The sequence below is a fragment of the Typopeltis vanoorti genome, chromosome 9, assembly GCF_054136105.1.
Source record: "Typopeltis vanoorti isolate ZY-2024b chromosome 9, IOZ_Tvanoo_1.0, whole genome shotgun sequence".
Lineage (NCBI taxonomy): Eukaryota > Metazoa > Arthropoda > Arachnida > Uropygi > Thelyphonidae > Typopeltis > Typopeltis vanoorti.
Genome location: NC_143557.1, coordinates 26,536,482 through 26,554,005, shown reverse-complemented (window position 1 = coordinate 26,554,005; position 17,524 = coordinate 26,536,482). Strand labels below are relative to the sequence as shown.

Below are 17,524 nucleotides of genomic sequence, written 5' to 3'. Positions count from 1 at the left end.
GAATCACAACAAAACACATCAAGAAACACTCAACCAACCTATGTCCAATTATACTAAAACTATTAAATAAAATCCCCGAAACGGGGCACATACCTGAAACACTAAATACTTCAGTAACCGCACCCATACATAAACATGGAAAAAGAAACATTATAAATAATTAGAGACCCATCGCCACATTTTCTGTAATCAACCAAATCATGGAGCGCATCGTGCATTGCAAACTCCCTCATACGTTGCAAAATTCGAAATCATCCCTAAAACACAATATGGCTTTCAAAAAAAGAAAGGAACAGCAACGCTACTGGAAGATTTCACAGACCTGCATTGGATAAAAACAGAATGGTATTAGTCGTTTTCATTGACCTAACAAAAGCATTTGACACACTAACACTCAAAACCTTGTTAACGAAACTAACGCATATCGGAATCGAAGGTCGTCTAATCCAGTGGTTTAAAGCATATATGAAAAACAGGAATCACATCACGCGTATAGGATCATTGTACAGCAAAGAGGTACCAGTAACTTGTGGAGTACCACAAGGACTTGTCCTATCTCCCATTTATCTCCCATAAATATAACAATCGATTTAATAAAAAGTGAATGATTATAAATTTAATTGGATTATTGTAAATATATATGTGAAAAAAGATGCAAAACACATTGTTAATATTATTATTTATGCAATTTAAATAAACTATTTTCCTAGCATTCAGTACGGAAAAAAAAACAATAATATATATATATAGATAGATAGATAGATAGATAGATAATCGTGTAATCTATCCTGTGTAATTGAACTATAAATGAAAATCGTTATTACTACTAATAACACACGAATTGTCGTAGTATATTACTTGCGCACTGTACAAAGTAAAGTGTAGTATTATCTCTTAAATTTTATGCCATTATATTAAATTGTATATATTATATAAATGCGTGTATTATATGCATTATATAAATATGTGTATTGTATGTATTATAAAAATATGCGTATTATATCATCATCATCAAATTCCTACCATGCACCCTTATGGGGTGTACAGGATATGATAGTACTATATGAAAAATTTACATCATTACTAACTTCCTATCTACAATTTTCCTCAAAATCAGTGTGCTACTTGTCAAGACTCTAATATTATCAGATCTTATATTTCTATCTTCTAAGGCACTTGGAACCGTATCAAGCCACCTATATCATGGTCTTCCTTTGGGTCGTATTTCTGCCAACCTGGCAGAGAACATTTGTTTTGCTAATCTTAACTTGCCCATTCTGTTTAAGTGACCATATATCTGAGATTAACTCTGATAACGCATTCCTGGATGCTGACAATGTCAAGTTCTTTCCCAATATCGTCATTTTTAATATGATATTGACATTGATGTCATCTGTTCACGCCTCTAATCTTTCTCAAGACTCTCATATCTGCGGTCTCTAGTCTTTGGTCAAGTGTTTTACTCCTGACCCAGATCTCAGATCCATAAGTTAAAACTGGTTTCAACACTGTCTTGTATACAGCTAATTTAGTGTTCCGGCTAATTTCTCTCTTATTCCATATGAATTTATTCAGTTGACTTCCTACCATAGCAGCTTTGTTGATTCTGTTGTCTATTTCCATATTTAATTTACCATCTTCACTAAACATCGTGCCTAAGTAGCGGAAATGTTTTACCGTTCTCCGTTCACAACGCAGTTGACATTTTCAACGATTCTGCTTATTTTCATTGTCTTTGCCTTTTTATTTCTGACCTTGATACCATATCTATTACAACAGTTATTCAATTTAGACAGGGAAACTTGCAGAATTGTAGCGGATTTATTTAGAAATGAAAGATCGTCCGCATAAAGCAAAGAGCTGAGATTAACATCTCCAATTCTGATATCATGTTTAATACCACTTTCCTACATAATGTGATCCATCCATATTAGATAAAGAATAACAGAGGGGATAATGTACATCCTTCTCTGATACCAGATTTAACATTAAACCATCTTCCTGTACTTCCTTCAATTCTAACTGCTGACTTTCGACTGAAATAAAGACTAAGTATTGCTTGATATAATGCCTTATTGACATCATATAACTGTAGCGTACTGAATAATTTCTCTTTTGGCAACTTGTCGTATGCCTTTTCCAGATCTACAAAACCTAAATACAGATCTTTGTTATATTCCCATGATTTCTCAACTATTTGTCGTAAAGTGAAGATCTGACCCTGACAGCCTCTATTTGGCCTGAATCCAGCTTGCTCTTCACCGAGCTATCTTCCACAATTCTTCTCAACCGTTTCTCGAGTGTACTTGCATAAATCTTACGAGGAACACTCAGTATGGAAATATCTGTGTAATTCTCACATACAGTTTGATTTTCCCTTTTTATATATGTGTACTATGAGAGCTCTACTCCAATCATCGGTAATGTGTTCCTCTCTCCAGGCCTCCTGAACACTGCCCAGGCAGTGCAACCACTGTAAGACTTTTATACCACCATACTTCCGCATTTCTGGTCGAATATCATCTACTCCTGCTGCCTTTCCACATTTCAAGCCCTTGGTGGCTGTTTCTACTTCAAGTATGGATATGTATTCCTGACTGTATGCCTGTTGAGTGTTTTTTACCACTTTTCTATCACTACTTGTTTCATTTAATAATTTTTCGAAGTAATTACTCCATACGTCGAGGATATAGTTTCTCCAGTTTTCATGTCACCTTTATCATTTCTAACTCCTTTTACAGCACTTTCCTACATTTCTAAGCTTCTTCAACAACCTCCAGAATATCTTGCCACCTACTTGATATTTATTTTCTATGTTCTTGCCAGAATCCTCCCATGACTTTTGTTTAGCTAGTTTTACACACTGTTTATCTTTCTTCTATTTGTCTCGGCATTATCTAAGAGCGCAAGATGACTTATTTGCCAGAAACTTTTGATAAGCTTTCTTCTTTTCCTTCACTGCCTTTGTGTATTATATATATTATATAAATTATATGTATAATTAAATTTTTTTGTATATGTAATTTATTTGACAGATAATAAAGTATTATTTCTCATGTTTTAAAAAAAAATCTCTAATACCTCTAGGGTGTCAAGAACTCATTGAGGGAGGCCATTCATCACCCAGATCAGCTGACATGCCTTATAATTGCGGCCATATAATACTGCTTCTGAGGGATGTAATATTCCACCAAATAATGATTTACAAGATGTGCAAAATGACCGTCCGTTGCATTCTTCTGAATTATAAAAACGAAATGCAAATTATATCTTCTTTAAACAACATAACCTGTGGTATACCGGAATGTATAAATGCCGTCATTTACTTAATGATAATTTAAAGCAGCCCATAACATGTGCTAAGTTATGCAATTTCTCAAATTATCGTCTCAAGTTTTGTCCTGCTTAATATACGACATTATTGGCGAATCCTTGTTTAAAGAAATTAATTTCAGAAGGTAAGCTAGCGTGAACGGCTAATTATAATTAACTATAATCGATCGTCGGATAAGAAGTTAACGATGAGATACTTCATCTCACTTTGTAGGAAGCGCTCTTCTTCAGATCAGTTGCTATGAGAAATATCCTATTTATAGGATCATCTATTGCAATTAAAATAAAAAAAAGCAAGTCGCAACGATCACACAATATCCGGATTAGTATGTCTATAGAGAAATCCATGTAGCTAAACATCATAGCAAACTACAAGTGCACAGTTCGGATATTAATTGCAATAAAATCTGTTACTATTAGCATTCTTGCATGACCTAACATTTTTACGTGTTACATTTACATTTTCGAATTCACAATTTAACACTTCATAAAGATGTCCTATGGTCTTGATTCTTTTTCCCTCGAGATTTCTTTCACTACGTCTACGATACAGTTCAGATCCTTGAAGGCGAAAAATTCTCTACATGCCTGTGCGGCTTTCATCACTATTCTCGTAGCCTTAATTAAAGATGCCAAGAATTTATATTCTTGATTAAATCCTTTGTCTAAGTGTAAACAAGTTTGCGCGTGAAGATATTTTACATTCAAGCTTTGTTTTCTTACACTTAAATAAAGGATGAAACTAAGAATATAATTTCTTGGCATCCTTAATTTATAGTCTAACCAAGTGAAAACAATTTTCTTGTTCTTTTTCTTGTTGAAAAAAATTTCAACAAGAACAAAATTTGAAAAAAGTCATTCTTGAAGTCTTATTCTCTCGGAAAGTAAACCATCGATCTGAACAAGTGATAATTTGATTCTGGGTTGTCTGGAATTTATACTAGATGAGTGGGAGACCCATTTCTAATCTTGGAATATTTCCTATGTTCGAATTACTGCGTCTATGAAAGGAAAGCATAACTTGGGCCATATTTGATGAAAGAAGAAAGCCTTTGGTTTGACCGGCGCCTAATAATAGCGTCTAGGCTCGTTTGTACTTATTGAGAAGAAAAGTCGTTGCAGATTGTGCGCGGTTTTGGAACCACTAAAAAGTGGACTACCTCCTCGAATTTTTCGAAACGCATAGTATGAACTTTTTCTCTAACTGGTTACTTTTTCCATCTGGAGGCTGCTTTATCTGAATTAGTTTATTGGTTTTATAATCACATTATTGAAGTAAATGCAAATTTGATCAAGGGTAGCAGCTCATTTGACGATCAAAAAGTGTTCATCATGAATATTACCGAACATGCTCTACAGTGAAATGCTGAGTGGTGTCAGTTCGTGTGAATTGAGCGTATGCGGTGTGTGGTTTATCTTCACGCTTGTGAAGATAAACCACACGCTTTTGTTTCGAGTAAGACGCTAGATCAAAGTGTCTGCAACGGAATTCGAAGACTTGAAAAATATCTCAGGAACGGCAAAGAATAACTTTCCAGAAGGTTGCATTCGAGAGGGAATTTTTGTTTGAATTTTTGATCGGTCAAATTCATCTTTCTTCGCTGTTTTCGTTCAAGCAGTGATGTCGGACTCTTTCGGATGCATTACATTCAAATTCTCTAAATAGATGATTTGACGACTTATTATAAACAATTAAAAAGTCAATATGCTTTAGACTAAGCACTCATAATGTGGCTCATAAAAACAAGCCAGAATTTGTTAGATAAATTTTTCACAAATTCTGCATTAGAATATAATAACTCAAATGTTAAATTATTCGTTAGTGTTAAGTGTTGAGCTGCGAAAGCTCCCTAGTTTCAGTAGGTCCAGACGATGTTCTTTGCTTTAAAAAGACCCTAGTTCGAAACTAGGATACGAAGAGTATTTTTACTGGATTTTCAGCTGAGTGGGAAAAGCCCTAATAAAGAGCTTTTTCCCTTAACTTGTAATCACTAATACAGATTTCTCATCAATTTGTATGTGATACGAAAGAGTATAGAACATAGTTAACAGCTATCGAAAAGCATTAAAATATGACTTACTGATTTTTCTGTTATGTTTCGGAAAACGTAGCCTTAAAACCATCTTAGTGTTACAACTATTAATAAAGAAAGGTGATTACGGTATTCTCCAAAAATATATAAACTGACGTTTTGTGCTAAGAAACATTTTTAGAGTAGCACCTGAATACAATAAAGTACACGGTTTTTTAGCAGTACAATACCAAGTTCTTCTGTCTCTTAGAAACAGAACAAGCTTATATATATGTAGATGTAAGAATCTCACCAATGAAAGATTTTAAACCTCTCTCTCACAGTTAGTGCAGTGAGTGAATTAAGAGTTAGATATTCCAGTTTTCTACTTAGGAACAAGGGACTATTCCAAGTCAAGAAAGACAGGTGGTCTCATGCCGAGAGACAAAAAATCGTCTACCATCTAATGACTTTCGCAAACATCCATACCTCACTCCGATTTAAACCTGTTATCTGACAGAAGACACGTTATCCTCTCGACCAACAAGGCCTGTGATTTAATAGTTGCAAGGAAGAAGCCATCGCTGAATATTTATTTCTAATTTACTGTTAACGTAAAGTATGATGACGATAGCAAAAAAATTTGCAATCGTCACCATCTTAGATCTTAACTTTAATGGTAGTCCTCTCACTAAATCACCTTCCAGACGGTGTTTATGAAATGATTGTAGCTTCTTTCCTGCTTGTGGGTGACGACTTGTATTATTACGGTAATCTACGTTTTATATGATTCCCATCCATAGAAGGTAGAATTTTTTTCTAACTTAGAACTGAAAACATAGTTATATCCTATGTTCCCACATGTAGGACCACAAGAAGCCTAGACCAGAATAATACCCTGCACTATCGAACTCTAGTCCTGGGGATTCGAGAAGTCATTCTATGATAAGGCCTTCCATGCTGCCAGTGTGCCCTGAGTGAATAGAATTTAACAGATTTCACGATTAATTAATTTCTATAATTTGAATATTATTTTTTTTTCATAACAAAGCGGGTATCATAATTATATTCGCTGGAAGCTTTGGTGGACATTCTAAATAACAAATTCCACTAGATAATATCCTCAAGAGCCAAGGTTTTGCATTGCATTACTTTCGAAATATTTTAATTAGCAGAAAGCCCAAGTGATCTCCTAACATTTTAGTTTCAATAAGACATTCTGCCTTTACTCTATTACCATTATACATGGTGGAAAAATTCACTTAGTTCGTTGCTGACAGAGAGAGAGAGAGAGAGAGAGAGAGAATGAAGTCCAGGTGTGAATAAAGTAAATGAATTGTCATCGATATTTTCGATATTCTATAATAAGTAAGTTGGTTGAGTGGTTAGCGTATCAGCTTTCCAAATAGCAACCGGTAAGTTCGAATCCTGACATTTGCATGGATGCTTATTTGTAATTGTTTTTAAGTGGGAGACGAATTTCAATGTCTGGTGTGAGAGCACTGGTCCTCTGATTGGAGGTCTAGAGTGGCTTAAAAGATTAAGTAAATTAAAAAACTATATAAAATTAATAAAAAATAGAAACTCCTTCTCCAAGATTGGTTCCAATGTATTATTATTCTGCCTGATCTATGCTATCTATGCCTTTAATTCCTATGCGCATCCGTTTCCACGACTTTATTTTCTCTTACATTAATCTTGTACTTTTCCCCCTCGAAGGTAACAACTGGAGCGTAGGAGATGTAACGTTAACATTATTGTTAATTACAAATTACTTAATGTTTGCCACTTTCAGATGACCGACCTGGTTGGCAATCTGGATAGCGTATCCCGCCATGGGTATGGACATTTTGATTGTCACACTAACTCAGTATGGAAAATGCATCAGCAACTCTACCACTTCTTCTAGAAGAAGGCTTCACTCTCAAAACCCTATGAGTTAGAGGGGTATCAATGGATCTCATTTATGTTAACTAATATTCAGTATAGGTTTAATTCTCCTTTTTAGTTACTATCTTAATTCCATACGAATTCCATACAAACAGTAGTGTATGTATGGAAAAGGGAAAATATTAACTGAGAAGAGGGCATCGTCTCTTAAATTCCTCCTACTGAAAAGAGACAAGAATGTTCCTCGCAAGTCAGTCGGTATTGTAGAACGCTCATATTTACCTTTGTTCAAGTATAGAGCATTAAAAGTTGCAAGGCGCTTTGGAGTTTCTGAAAGAAAAAAATTATGACTTTTATTTGTGTGATATCTAAGTAAAGGCTTTTAGAGCACAGATGAACTTCACCTCTAACTTAACTAAATTGGCCACAAGCTGCAAACTTTTTTTCTTTACAATTTCCTTTAAGAGCAGCAAAAAATGAATATTTCTTCCTGACTTCCTGATATAAAAAATAACCATAACGCTTCAAAGTTCTTCATATTATGTTTGCAGTTCACACTTATCACTTGCAGATCATCACGCAGAGGATCGTGGGAATTATAAGAAACTTAAAACGAAAAATACATGCACTCACCCTGGTGAGTTCTCTATGAAACAAGAACAACAATTTAGTTTGAGACACAATAGGAACGCCCTGACATAATCTTGCATTCAAACGAGCTCAGGGAACATGAAAATACCATCAATCATATCAACTGACTTTCCCTTTCCGTGTCATACTATGCCGAGAGTTTGAGAGACAAGTGTATGCTCGTGTGTGTATATATATATAAGTTTTAATATTATGCGAGCTGTAATAACTTCAGCTATATAGTAAGGTAGCAACAAATAAGTAGGAGTTCGTAGTTCAAGCATTACATTAAATTTTAGACGGTTAAGACAATAATAGAAACGTACAGAAAATGAGGACATAAATTACCTGTCTTCCTTGTCCGAGTAGTTCGCGTATCCTCTCTTCAACCTGCAGGTTGTACGCTGGAATTCCATCATGGGCATGTTTGTGGTTGTCTTTGGATGAGCAATGATCTCATATTGGGATGAAGTTCATTTCAGCACGTTCTGAAGCTTCTTAAGAAGTTCCATATTTGGTCTCTACAGTTGGGTTTTTGGATTATGCAAAAATAAAATACTCAAACAATGCATATAAAATTAATAATAGGTGCATAGTACTAATACACTATGGGTTTGTGGCGTGCAATATTTCATGAGTGGAAGTCGAAAAAAATGGGAAGTATTATTTGAAAAATTACACAAGAGTAGCAATAAAGTTAGGTGGGTTTTGTCGGAAACTTGAAAAGGACGTTGTTTTATCGATCTCTCTTTTTTTTTCGAAAATCGGAAGGCGCAGCAACATTGCTGAAATCAGAAGCTTAAGATTTTGACCCCTTTAGGCAGCATCTCTCCCCATGTTTCGCATTCACAAATACATGATTATAAATTGAAAAATCATAATATTCTGATTTTTTGTTTATTCTATTCTAACAATATAGCTATCAGTAATAAAAGGTTTTCTTTTTTATCGTTTTATTTTAATTCATTCATCTCTTGAGCCATCTTCAAATTATCCAGGAAATATGAAAATATTTGCCAATATTAACAGAGGATAATAACCAGCTGTGTTATTTTCAATTATAGAAATTTGAGATTCAAATTCTTGAAAATGACATCTTATCTCTTAAACACTGTTTTATAAATAAATCATTAGGAAAATCAGCTGCTTCTGAACAAACAGGCCTCCATTCATCTTCATTCATCTTCCTGAACAATCGGTTAAATTCTGAATAATTCGTTCGATTTATATAATTCTTGAACTTGAGATAAGTGAATCTTATATATGCTTAATGCGACTGTGATATTCGTCTTGAGAGTTGATGTCTGCATTAGGTACACAAAACTGAGTACAACACAAGCAAACGTATGATATCTTTCAATGAATTTAATTTTTCATAACATCCTAAGAGTTTCTTTTACTGAAATTTTGCAGTATCTCGTACATTGTTTGGAAAGAAGTCCTGGAGGTGAAAACGAAACATGCCTTAAGCACCAGTATTTACTTATCTTTATCAGGAGTTTTTTAATTCGTTCTTATTTCTGAAGATTAACGGCGATTTTCGATATTTTACGAAAGCAATCTTTATTTCATCGTTCATCCTTAATTCTATCATCTACTCGGTGGGAATATCGGCCATCTGTCTGAACAGATCATCTATCAGTTCTTAAAAAACATTAATTTTAATTCATGCAGATAATATGAACTTGCACAAAATTATCAAATGTTTTACCAAAATAAATATTTGTGAAAGAGGCTACACTTTAAGTCTGAAGCAAATTTCTGAAAAAAAAAAAAAAACATGCACATATTTGCTGCTCATATTGACAGTAATCCAAAAACGTGGTTCGCCATTCTATAAACTTTTTTTTTTTTTCATTTCGTGTTTAATGTAACTACCAACTGCGTAATTTACCGATGACTTAAATCTTATACAGATATCATTAATGTCGCCTCTGTTTACTACTCTAACCCAACCGATTATATATTGAAAAAGCTATAACCAAGTCTTTTAAAAGTTGGTGTCTGGAGTAAATGCCACACAGAGACAATCTCTTCAGCTATCCATGGTATAAATAATACAAAATATTTTTAATAGGCTAACAGATCTGTGTACACGCAATTCATGTAATACAGTGATGTGGTAACCCACTGTGTGCTGCTTGGAATGTCCGAGATCTGTGCGCTTGGTTTTTAATGAAACAGAACCAGATCTGATGTAGGATTATACTTTAGGTAAATTACACTGTTGTATTTTTTTTAATATAAACATGCGATGATTCTTTGAACGTAGTGATGAGTGATCTTGTATACTCACGGATTTTTGAGTGGCAAGCAGAATCTCAGGTGAACAGGAAGAACCCATACTTTGACTCCACTACGAGGATGAAGTATTCACTATGGCCCGGCTTGACAAAAACTACAGGATTCGTCGATCACATATTAGCAACATTCATTCCCGCTTAAATTTAACTCGTGTAATAAAAACAATCTCCACCATATTTTATTCGAAACAGAATAAAATAAGTTCGATTCAATCCACAGAAAATCAAAGTATACAGGAAAATACTTCTATTCAACGTCCCACCAAAACCATATATCACAAAAAATTATAAAAATCCTACGAGGGTGAGAATATACATTTTCAGGAACGAAAAAAAGACGCAAAAAACACAAGCACCTCATTGTTATCCTTCCAAAAATCGATTTAAGTTAAATGTTGCATTTTAAAAAGAGTTCCTTAGACAAACGGCAGACAGCGCTGTCAACTCTATGTATTACTTGTCGGGTTTTTAAAAGATCACAAAAATTGTGTCATCAAGGCAAAAAGTTAAAAAAATAAAAAAAAAAGACACAGATGAGAATTCACAACATATACAGCAGAGAAAAATATTGAGCATAATTTCTTTTCAGAGCGTTCACATAATCATCGGAGAAAACCTAAATCAGTGTAACAAGAAATGTATAATCGATCATCAAATTTGGCCTCTGATCATCAATAATCTGGAGCATGCGCATCTCGGATATTATACTCATCGCATCACAGCACATCACCTGTCATCAAAATACACGTGAATACCGCATGCAGAACATTCTTTATTTTAAATATCTTGCATTACTAATATCTTGCTCGTTTCCAAAGCCAGGAAGGCAGAACAGGATACCCGACTTTCAGTTATATCAGGGTACTCGTTCCATACGAACTTGCAACACAACAATATCTGGGATTTTGCATTATATTATTTTCGTAGTCTTGAAGACGTGCACTAGAATGCATACCAAAGTACATATACCAGCCACTGAACGGTTGTGGCATGGACGTCCATTCTGCAGTGTTGACAGAATGGACTTGATCGGCAACAATGCTCAGATATGCATCGCATCACAGCAATTATTGATTCCTTGACCTGACCTTCCAACTATATCAGGGTATTCGTTTCATACCAACAACTTGCTCTACAACATGAAACCATCTCCAGAACCTTTGAGGTATGTTTGTAAGGCAATCTGTTCATCATTGCTTCTGTGGACTCTCGCCAAACTCTCTGCCTACCATTCATATAGAACACGGTGTACCGTGACAGTTCGGAGCACATAACTTTTTTCCAGTCTTTCGGTGTCTAGTCGTGTTCTATACATAACTGTAGACTAACTTTCCGTTCTTCGCAGAATTAATTAACTAATTAACTAGTTAATTAATTAATTAACTAGTTTCCGTATAAGCACGCGACTGCCAATACCGATCCTCTTCAATTCCCTGCGCATAGTTCACTGAGACGTGAATCGGGAACAGAATCGTTCAATTGCTACATACAGGGCGTTCTGTTCTCCCTGCTAGGATCGCCGTCAGATGACGGCGATCTCGTTTCTGATAGACTGTCTTAGGACTGCATTTACTCCTCTTAGACAAATAATGGAGGTTATTTTTCCACTGATTAAACAACCGGAATATCTTACCTTCTGGGAGACCAGTCGGTTCTACTCATTTCAAAATCGTGGTTGCAGACGAGCACCACAAAAAGTCCTTTATTAATGTTCAAAAGGTGCTTTGTTTTTCTCATTGTGATTAACACTGTTGTCGATTACTGACCACCAGCAGCATTCTTAAATAGTTCCCTAGAACACGTGGTAACGTGCGTGACTAAGTATTTTGTATATGCGCTCTGTAAGTGATGTTTAGGTACAGTTACATAAAGGTTTTTAGTTCAGTGGCCGGATGTGTAGAAGAGATCAAAATTTAAATTGTTCAACAATCCTCTATGTGGTAGCAAAAAGTATATTAAAGCAATCAAACATCGAACGATCATGACTTTCTGACTGATACAGTCTGACGAAATCAATATTAGAAATCGGCCGGCCTTGTTGGCCGAGTGGTTATGATATCCGCTCTCCAGCCAAAAGGCTGCGATTTCGAATCCCGCAGTGGACAATGCATTAATTTTGCATTATATATATATATATATATTACACCAATATAATATTTGGTATAACAATTATACCAAATATTATATTAAAATCATGTTGGTCGAAACCAACATGATTTAATGATATATAATAGGAAAATATCAGAATGTATTCCAAGGATTTCCGAGATTTAATTAAAAAGGTTTTAATATAAACACACTACTAGTTTCGGCCTGTAACAGCCTTCTTCATGTGACATTATAAAAGAAAAAACACTAAACATTGAGGGTTAAAGGACTATGAACATCATAGACAGTCTTTATACATAATTAGCATTAAAACGTTGTAGTTGTATTTGAAGCTGTTCTTTCATTTGTTGCATTGTTGGGAGAGTGCGTGCTTGCTGCATCACGTGAACGCCAGTACATGATTACAGTTGAATGACTATCCGGGAGGTTGTAGCTTAAGTTGTTATTTAGATGAACAGGATTGAAGATGATTTCTCTCGATTCCACAATTTTTCTCTCTATTTCGTCACTGCAACGGAAGATGTTTGTAGATTTTTCCCAGCAGACTTTGTGACTTTGGTTATCATCATTAGGATTAGCCGAGAAGAGGATATGACTTGATAATGCACTTGCTCGCTGTCTCTTGTAAGTAATGTCTCTCATGTGTTCTTCCATACGCATTTCGACAGATTTGTCTGTCTGCCCGAAATAAGGAATATCGCAGTCACATAATATTTTATGTACGCCAGGGTATTTGAGTTGATGATGACAAGGTTTTGGGTGGCTAATTAAGGAACGGATCTTTGGAAGTGGAGTGAACAAGGTTCTGATATTGTATTTTTTTAGAACTTTTGCTAATTTATGTGAAACAGTACTTATGTAAGGAATAGATATATTGCTTTTGAATCTATTTGTTTCTTCTGAGTGATGTCTGGGAGGATTAAGAAGGAATTTGTTAATGATTTTCTTGGAATATCCATTAACTTCGAAAGAAGTTTTCAGATGGTTTATTTCTGTAAGCAGTTCATTTGGATCATCAAGAAGAGAACGGGCTCTATGTCCCAAGGTGGAAATTATTCCAAGCTTATGAGGAGGGAAATGATGGGATTGACTGTGCAGATATCTGTTGGTATGTGTGGGTTTTCTATATATCGATATTTTTAGTTTACCAGCAGAAGAGCGAGTCAGTTTGACATCAAGAAAAGGCAAGGAATTATCCGTTTCAAGCTCAGCAGTAAACTTAATACTTTGATGTCGGCTATTGAGATGTTCGAGGAAAACCATAAGGGATTCATGTCCATGGCTCCAAACAATGAAGACATCATCCACATAACGTTTCCAAACTTTAGGTGTGAAAATAAAGGAAGAGATAGCCTTGGTTTCAAAATCTTCTAAGTAAATATTTGCAAGAACAGGAGATAAAGGATTACCCATAGCCAGTCCATGATTTTGTTTGGAAATATTATCTTGAAATTTGAAGTAACCGGACCTGATGCAATGTGTAAGCAAGGCTAACATTTTTTTGGATAACTTGTCCTTGAGTAATGTTAGGACTTCATCTGTTGGGACATTAGTGAACAAAGAAGTTATGTCCAAGCTAGCCATGATGTCATTTTCATCAACTGTAATATCCTTGATGTAGGTAACAAATTCTGTAGTGTTCTTGATAAAGGAAGGTGATTTCCCTGAAAAACTTTTGAGGTATTTGGCAAGGTATTTTGAAAGATTGTATGTAGGAGAATCGATACCTTCTACAATTGGGCGTAATGGGGTGTTCTCTTTATGGATTTTAGGAACACCATATATGCGAGGAATTAACGGATGGAGAGAGCGAAGAGATAAACGGACGTTTCGGGATAATTCAGTTGTTGTTTTTAATAAGTTGTTTGTACGATTTTGAAGTTCACGAGTTGGATCTCTCTCAAGGATTGAGTAGGTATCATTATGTAGTAAATCAGTCATTTTATTCTTGTAATCTTCGGAGTTCATGATGACTGTTGCATTTCCTTTATCTGCAGGGAGGATGATTATATCTCTGTTGTTTTTTAAACTTTTAATAGCTTTGCGTTCAATTGAAGTAATGTTGTCTGCAGGTGGTTTTGCGTTATTGATAATAAAGATTGATTCAGTACGTAGAAGGTTTGCATCTTGTGGAGGGAGAAAAGAAGCAGCTCTTTCTATTTTTGTAAGTAGTGTTTCCTTTGGTATTAATTTTGGGGAAGGAATGAAGTTTAGACCTTTACTAAGGATGCTTTGTTCTACATCTGAAAGTATATAGGAGGATTTGTTGATAACGACTTTGTCAATATTGATGTGTGGTTTTGAGTTCCTATTATTTTTTAATCTCTTTAACGTTTCAAATTTTCTTATAAGATTTACTTTGTTATTATACTGTATTCTGGCTGCTTGAGATTCACAGTATGTATTAAATCTTATGTACTTATATACTTACAGTACTTATGTAAGGAATATATCTATTCCTTACATAAGTACTGTTTCACATAAATTAGCAAAAGTTCTAAAAAAATACAATATCAGAACCTTGTTCACTCCACTTCCAAAGATCCGTTCCTTAATTAGCCACCCAAAACCTTGTCATCATCAACTCAAATACCCTGGCGTATATAAAATATTATGTGACTGCGATATTCCTTATTTCGGGCAGACAGACAAATCTGTCGAAATGCGTATGGAAGAACACATGAGAGACATTACTTACAAGAGACAGCGAGCAAGTGCATTATCAAGTCATATCCTCTTCTCGGCTAATCCTAATGATGATAACCAAATCACAAAGTCTGCTGGGAAAAATCTACAAACATCTTCCGTTGCAGTAACGAAATAGAGAGAAAAATTCTGGAATCGAGAGAAATCATCTTCAATCCTGTTCATCTAAATAACAACTTAAGCTACAACCTCCCGGATAGTCATTCAGCTGTAATCATGTACTGGCGTTCACGTGATGCAGCAAGCACGCACTCTCCCAACAATGCAACAAATGAAAGAACAGCTTCAAATACAACTACAACGTTTTAATGCTAATTATGTATAAAGACTGTCTATGATGTTCATAGTCTTTTAACCCTCAATGTTTAGTGTTTTTTCTTTTATAATGTCACCTGAAGAAGGCTGTTACAGGCCGAAACTAGTAGTGTGTTTATATTAAAACCTTTTTAATTAAATCTCGGTTCTAGTCATTCAATTTTTTTTCATAAAACTATGTATGTTAACCGAGTCAATGATCATTCTGATCATTCTGTCATATATATATATATATATATATATATATATATATATATATATATATATATATATATATATATATATATATATATATATATATATATATATATATATATATATATATATATATATATATATTATTTATTGATAATATTGATTCAGATTATCTTTGTTATTCACATTAACTTTGGTAGGTTTTAATATCACTTCGTTATACTAGTATGTAGAAAGGACACCTATTGTTTGTGAAACTTTTACTCTGTGTGTGTGTGTGTGTGTGTGTGTGTGTGTGTGTGTGTGTGTGTGTGTGTGTGTGTGTGTGTGTGTGTGTGTGTGTGTGTGTGTGTGTGTGTGTGTGTGTGTGTGTGTGTGTGTGTGTGTGTGTGTGTGTGAGCGTGCGTGCGTGCGTGCGTGCGTGCGTGCGTGTGTGTGTGCGTGCGTGCGTTTCATTTCTTCCCGATGGACAGTGATGACCTTAGAGGTAGTGCAATACTCGGGATAATCCTAAAGAAAGGTTGATATTCAGCTGTAAGCATTTCTCAGCATTCCAAAAATCAGCATAATATCCCGGACGCCGATGAGACCAATATCAGATTTTAAACTGACAAGAACAGATACCACGTTTTTGTTTCTCAGCCTTTTGGCTAAGATAAGTGTGTAGAATCTGTTATTATAAGCTTGATTTCTGATACAAGCCACGAGATATTAAACTCGTTTTCCGTAGGTGGAGAAGTGCTTGGTTTCGTTCCTCCTCCACATGAGTGGCCCGATATTGTACAACCTCAGTCCCTTTGAGATATTTCTTATCTGCCTTATACAGCATATATGTCTGTGCTGGATCCAGATATAAAATTTATTGTGGGTTGCGATCAGAAAAGCTTGTAAGACTCAGAAGGAATTTTGAAATCTTTTATTTATTCTATTATGTTTCACTACAATAACTCCTTTAAAACAACTGCAATCACAGATGGGGAAGGATCCGCATAGTCATTCACTGTGGCAGGATTATTCTGATAATACCCACATCTTTAAGCTGAAATAGTCGGGAAAAATTATCGTTTTGCGGATAACACCTGTTCCTTCCGTTGCTGCAGCTCTGCGTTTTGGTTGGAGAAATATCAAAATAAATTAAATAGATTTCCCTTCAGATTTCGGGTGAGTTTTACAGCACTAAACGTCTGCATCTCAGCATTAATTAGATGTATAAATATTTTCCCAAATCTATTTAAGTTAACAGGTAATAAAATTTTCTTTACTCGCCATAATTAGATTTTCTCAGTCGTGGAAGAGAGTCTGTCAAATATTCCTTCAGTGACCAGGTGTTAACTTTCTAGAACTATACTATACAGTCTATGACATAGAGGGTCATTGTGCAGTCTCTTGCATGCTTTCTTTTCAGAACTTCATTAATGTTTATGCAACCCTTTCTAAATCAAAGGAAAATATTGATTCAGATGGTTTTCAAAGCAAAGAAGTTGTTGAATGACGGTTTACCACGAAATTAGAGAGAGAGAGAGAGAGAGAGAGAGAGAGAGAGAAAGAGAGATGATTCTTTCATTTAAAAAAAAAACACTGTTTTTTAATTAATTTGATAAAGTTAAAAACCTGTGCCCTTTGTATAACGCTGTAACGAATTCAGATGATTAAATAGTTTAATTACAAACAAGAGGCAGCACGGTTATTATTAATTATTAATTATTCTGAACTTAGTATAGGGTAAATTGCGTAGGCATTATACTGTGATATTTCTTAAACGATATCATATAATATAATATTTTATATAATCTCAGAGCTTGTCTTAGAATTAAAACTTTCTCTTATGATTTCTACTTTTCTCTTTAAAGAGTTATGAATCACGTGCAAACTCATCCTATCCTAAAAACAATTACACGCAATTGAGAGTCCGGCATAAAATAGTATTGACCAAGCTTCCAACTACTAACGTTTCGAAATACTAGACATCGAGGGTAGACAGTAGAAAACAAATTTATAATATGCATTATGAGGAAAAGGAAAATTTGAGAC

At 34.8% G+C, this 17,524-nt stretch overlaps 1 non-coding gene and 1 pseudogene across 1 annotated transcript; one reads left to right on the top strand and one right to left on the bottom strand.

Moving 5' to 3' along the window:
- Positions 1 to 15,960: 15,960 nt before the first annotated feature.
- LOC150102938 (U2 spliceosomal RNA) lies at positions 15,961 to 16,156 on the bottom strand. Its single transcript, XR_016548876.1, has one exon. It is a non-coding gene; the product is annotated as a U2 spliceosomal RNA (small nuclear RNA).
- On the top strand, positions 16,124 to 16,302 carry LOC150102937 (U2 spliceosomal RNA; annotated as a pseudogene).
- Positions 16,303 to 17,524: the final 1,222 nt, after the last annotated feature.